Source organism: Musa acuminata, chromosome BXJ3-4, assembly GCF_036884655.1.
Source record: "Musa acuminata AAA Group cultivar baxijiao chromosome BXJ3-4, Cavendish_Baxijiao_AAA, whole genome shotgun sequence".
Taxonomy (NCBI): domain Eukaryota; kingdom Viridiplantae; phylum Streptophyta; class Magnoliopsida; order Zingiberales; family Musaceae; genus Musa; species Musa acuminata.
Window position 1 is genome coordinate 32347146 of NC_088352.1, and position 6151 is coordinate 32353296.

The 6151-nt window shown below is 34.9% G+C and overlaps 2 non-coding genes across 2 annotated transcripts; both read left to right on the forward strand.

The window, feature by feature from the left end:
• Window positions 1–2467: 2467 nt before the first annotated feature.
• Window positions 2468–2596, forward strand: LOC135637383 (small nucleolar RNA snoR74). Its single transcript, XR_010496245.1, has one exon. It is a non-coding gene; the product is annotated as a small nucleolar RNA snoR74 (small nucleolar RNA).
• A 213-nt stretch (window positions 2597–2809) lies between these two features.
• Window positions 2810–2939, forward strand: LOC135637384 (small nucleolar RNA snoR74). Its single transcript, XR_010496246.1, has one exon. It is a non-coding gene; the product is annotated as a small nucleolar RNA snoR74 (small nucleolar RNA).
• Window positions 2940–6151: the final 3212 nt, after the last annotated feature.

The window sequence follows — 6151 nt, forward strand, 5'->3', positions numbered from 1 at the left end:
TTGGGCCCGAGTTCGGACTGGTTTGGGCCAAGTTTGGAGCCCAACCAATGAGCTGAATTGGCCTAGGCGATGGCACCGCCTAGGCTGGGCTGTGGCACCTCCTGGGCTGGGCGGTTGCACCGCCCAGCACCCGAGCGTTGGGCGGTGGCACCGCTTGGCTGGGCGGTGGCACCGCCAGCATCGGGAACATAAGAGAATTCAAATTTTTTGAGCCCAAATTTGAATCCTCTTGAGGCCTATAAATACCCCTCAAGTCTCAGCTGAGAATACAACTTTTGAGAAGCATTTTGATTGAGAGAAAAGTCTTAGAAAGTCTTAGCAAGTCTTGTTTTCAATTTGCTAGAGAGTTCTCCTCCTTCTTTCTTACTGAAAATTTGTAAGAGGTTGAACTGCTTGTAAAAGGTTGTAAGAGGGGTATTTACCCTTCCATTTCAAGAGATTTGCTAGTGGAAGGTGGGAGCCTCATCGAAGAGGGGCCTCGCAAGTGGATGTAGGTCATTTGACCGAACCACTCTAAAATCGGCGTAATCTCTGGTTTGCATTTCATTATTGCTATTTACATTACTGCAAACCTTCTTACATGCTTTAGTTCCTTATTACCTTTGCTGCGCAACTTTAAGAATACGCTTTCAAGTTAAGCTTTTCAAGTTCCGCTCTTATCGTACGAAAGATTTTTCTAAAACCGAAGTTTTAATCCGCTGCACTAATTCACCCCCCCCCCTCTTAGTGCCGCTCCGATCCTAACAAGAACCCCAACAGATATTGGCATTATAACGGGATCCACAAGCAATCATATCAGGAAACACTTTATAACCAATGCAAATTATAAACAGACTTTACAAGCTTTGAACGGTTACCCAGCAAAGGGTCCAAAATGGTCCACTACAGACCAAGATCTCTCACAAGTATCCACAAGATATAACATTTATTTATAAGCCTAAAATAACCATCAAACCCAACTAAATTGGGGTCGTTAAGCCTTCGACCATCCCTCTACATGCTGTGTAAAGCATGAACATACCAAAAGACACGGACATACGTAAGTATTACATTAAACATAAACATCCTGTTTACCCATAACAATACGTTAATTCTATTCGTTTCCTACTAATTCTATAAAAGAGATTATGAATAGTGTGAAACTTGAATTATAAGAGGCTGCGGAACAAATTTGGACATGGTGATAAATCATCTTTGAAGGCTTTTGTAACTTTGTTTGATATGTTAAAAATCATGAGCAGAAACAGTAAGTTTGTGAAGCTTGCTACTTGTACCATTTTTTGATTAATTTCACTATATCATTGTTGTTTTCAGATGGATTGGTGATCTTTATCATTCTTTTAAAATGAATACTGAACTTAGGCTTTGTGGCATCGTGCAATAACATCTTTTTTTTTTATACGATAAACACTTCCCTGTTGAAAAGGTGTAACCATGTTCCATGCATTGCACGTGGTTTTTTGGTGTTCAAGTTCCTACCCTTTATAACTGTCTTTTGCAGCTGTAGGTTTACTAGGAAATTTTCAGGATAAACTAGAAGCTTTTCCTCTGCATAGGCACTATATTACTATTATTAATGATGTTCTTATTTCTTGTCTTACTTGTTTTTATCTCCTCTTCTAATTCATTGTATGATTGCCAAATTGCCTAAAAGAAAATTTGGCAGTTTTCTACCATTTTGATTCTGTTTAATTTAGCTCCTACAAGTGTGAATTTCAGATATGAAGGTTTCTACTTTTAATTAGGTCGTTTTGCTTGCATAAATCTTTCTTCATTCCAGTGGGGACATTTTCCTTGTCAAAGTATTGTGTTTGTGTACTATTAAATTCTAAAGATCAAATTAATCTTTTTATGGAAAATTATAATTGCATTTTTTATTGTGAGGAACTACAGTGTTTTTCTAGTCCTATAACTCCAAAGACGAAAATCTGTGGCCTTTTTTTTTTTGTTCATAAATGAATCTCTCCTAAACTTTAGAAACATTATGTTCATTGTTAGTGACAATTTGTTACTGGATGAACCTTTGTAGATTTTGTCTGTGACATACTGTTGATTGGGCATCCTACACAATGTTGATTTGTGTTGTCTTTTATGTACTATATGGGATGCATACCCTTGATTACTAATTACTCGATTATTATATGCTTATAGATGAGTGCACTTAACGAAAGACACATTGCTTATGTTATTTGACAAGTTTAATTTATAATATATATTATTGTTTGCAACATGTCAATTATTATCCTGCAATTTTTTTCTTATATCTATTTTATGTTATATAAGTATAAGCATATAGAATTTTGCCATTTCCATTTTGTCCATAAACCCCTAAATTTTAGGGAAATTATATCCACCATTTTTGAGTGAACCTCTGTACCTTGATGATTACAGAAGGTTCAGTAAACAATAATCTATTATATGTTCTATAAGTATAAGCATATATAATTTTGCCATTTCCATCACCTAAAGAAAAGCAGGGGCATGTTTTATCCATAAACAAGCTTCTCATAAGATTTAGGGAAATTATATCCATTGTTATTGGGTGAACCTGTGTATATTGTTGATGACAGAAGATTCAGTAAACAATGAAACATTTGTTAAAGCTTGACAGATCCATTTTAGGATCTGGAGGGTTTTGCTGTCCTACCTGCAAGCACTGTGTTTTTTTTGTGCCCATGGTCATAGTTTAGCAACTTTGGGTGAACCTCTGTACCTTGATGATTACATAAGGTTCAGCAAACAATCACCTATTATGTGTTCTATAAGCATAAGCATAAGCATATAGAATTTTGTAATTTCCATCACCTAAAGAAAAGTAGGGGCATGATGATTTATACATAAACAAGCCTTGTAAATTTTAGGGAAATTGTATCCACTATTATTGGGTGAACCTGTGTCCATTGTTGATGACAGAAGGTTCAGTAAACAATGAGACATGTCTTAAACCTTGATAGACATCTGTTTTAAGATCCGGAGGATATTGCAGTCCTACCTGCATAAACTGTTTTATTTTATTTTATTTTTGGTGCCTATGGTCTTGGTATAGCAACTTTGTGCTTCTTGTTAATTTGGTTTTCTTGATGTTAAGATAAAGATATGCACTGATAATTCTGATTTATTAATTAATTTGAAATTTTAGTTTAATGTGTAGGTATGTGATATTTGAGTTAGATAATTATTCCTTCTGTTTATGTATAGGTTTTTAATTTTCATTCAGATAATCAATGATACCAATTGCTTTCTTAGAACACATGTTTTTTTAATGAAAAACTTTCTTGTTTAATTTTTGGAGTGTTTTCTATTTAAAAAAAAAAAAGTCTCAAAGTTCTTGCTTTTTTAGTCCAAATGGAAAAACATTGGAGGTTTATGTTCACAAGTGCACTGATTGTTTTATCTTCCAGGGTAGCCAGTTTATTACTCTTGGAGACGAGCATTTAACTTCTTAGTTGCTAAATTATTATTTATTATTTGGAATATTATATGTTTAACTAGATTTATTACTTGAAAGACTGATTCTTACATCAGTAAGTGATTTCCTATACCTTGAGAAAACTATGGGATAATTGTCAGTAGTGAGGTATCTTAGATTTCATTGACAGCAAGAGATGCTAATAAGGATCTTATCTGAAAAACATTTTAGCAGTCTAAATTTCTTGATGCTTGTTTGCTATAACCGAGAAAGCTAAATAAATCAGAACAATATAGTTTTATCGAGGAACATTGTATATAATTGAATGCTGATAGTTCTTCAATTTTGAATGCTGCAAAAAGTAACTTTTCAGAGCATGACACAAACATCATAGTGATCACCAGGACTTCCCTGGCACATTCATATTCTTGAGATTCCCTTATATCTCCAGAACTTCCCTATGGTTAACTAAATTTTTATTTGCTTGTATGGCACATGAACCTATATGTATGACCAATGAATAATTATGCACTTACTCAATGATGTTAGAAAAAAGTGTGTAATTTCGTGCCTTTTGGCATAGCATATCATAGTTGTATGATGATTGTGCTATCAAATAACAGAATACACGGGAGACAGCCTCTGCCATTAGAAAGCTACCTTTGGCAAAGGCCAAAAGATACCCCGAAGATGTAATTGCTCACAAACAAGCCATTCCTTTCTGGAGGTTTAGGCCGTACAGCTCAAGCTAAGGGCCGTCACCCAAATGGACAGGGGCGTTGGTCCATGAAATCAACTGGATTCATCTTGGATCTGCTTAAGAATGCGGAAAGTAATGCAGAGGTACATACCTATTAAAAATTGGCTGTTAAAGTAACTGCAATATCGAATCAACTGTAAGTTCACTGTTGAGTGAAATTTAATTTATTGTTTCCTTCCAACTGAAACCCATTCATCATGTCTCCTGGCAGCTTATATGTCCTCTCCATGTCATATTGAATTGAGTTTGTCGGAGAAGGTTTTACATGAAACTTTGTTGGGAGCAAATTATCACCCAAATTAAAAGATTTTTTACTATAACCACTTCTGTTTTGTTTTATCTTACTGAAAAATGAGAATTCCATTCTCTAGACTCTAATGGCCATGATGCTTCAATATGATGTTCCAATGGCAACATGGTTATCTTCCTTGCATTATCGCAAATAAAAGTTTTTCGTCTTTAGTTATTTGTCCTTTCCCAAAATGCTAGTTTACTTCGACCTAGATAGAGGAGGATGTTTCGATCCCAAGGAGGGATCACAAAAGGCTTAGGTAAGCCTTAATAGTGGTTGTCGCCTTTACCTTGATGATAATATGATGTTAGGATCAACCTTGCTTTTATGTTCATTATTTTTATTTAGCTAATTTAGCAGAGTAAAGACTTTGATTACTTAAAAGAAAGATCGTGATTGAATCCCACTTTTTCACAAAAAAAAACTATCAATTACCTTTAACTTCTTTAATAACTTGGAGGCAGGTTTGTGACTGTTTTGACCGAGCTAAACGTTAGTGTGTCTGGATTAGAAGTTTGATTGGTAGTTATCTATGGTACTTTTGTCTCAACCATAGTGATTATAGCTTTCACAAACATCATACCCTAAGTGGTTCCCTTGTTTTATCATTAAAACAAATTATTATTGTCCCATTAATGTGGCTAAGGGCCTATATGGCACAACGCTTCCATCTATTTCTCTCCCTTAAGGCTTGATTGTGATGGCTCATTTGACCGAGACATTAGTCCGACAAACTTATTCGGATGGTCGAATTATTAAAGAATTAAGAATGTTAGCGTTTATCTTCTCAATTCTTAATAGAACTGAAACTAATACCCCAATCTCTTATTTATTCAACGGTAGAGTTCTCAAATAGTACTAAGTTAAAAAATCATTTGAAAAAATTTAATAAAAGATAATAGTTATCAAGTCCTTATTAATGATGATCGGTGCTATTGAAAATATATTGTCTGCTTCATTTTCTATTAAAATATTAATAAAAAAATAAAAATGATGTGAGCCTACTTAGATGTGATAATTAAGTAGAAGAAGAATCGACGGACAAATTTTACGGAGGAATGATCCAAAAATTTTAAAGTCTGCAAAATGATGCTCATTAAAGCTCCGACAAACATCCACCCAATTCAAATGGTATGAGATATTTGAGAGACTAGCGCATACTAAAGATGGTCTTTTCTTTCATTTGAAGGATCTATAGGAAGCAACAGAGATCAACACAACTCAACCGACCATACACCAGAGTTAGAGTCATTAGCGAGTTGAAACAGTATGGCAGATTGAAGTTTAATTACTCAACAAAGGCAAAAGATTAAAGACTTAATAAGTGGGAGCCAAGAGGTGTATTATAGCTAGAGTAGAAGATTAAAGACTCAGCAAAGACGAGGAGATACAACGTCTGCAAAAGCTTTAACGAGGACGTTAAAGGAATAAGTGGGAAAGAATGTCACGGACAAAGTTGTAAACGAGGTGTTTCATGTAATGCTCATGTATGTCCATGTCTTTCAGTTTTATTCATGTTTTGCACAACATGGAGAGGGCTAGTCGTAGGCTTAGTAGTCCCATTTTTTGTTGGCTTTGGTGGCTTTTAGGATTGTAAATGAATGTTGTATCATGTGGGCACTTGCAGGTATCTTGGTCTGTAGTGGATTATTTTAGACCTTTTGTTGTGCGACTACTCATGGCTTATAAA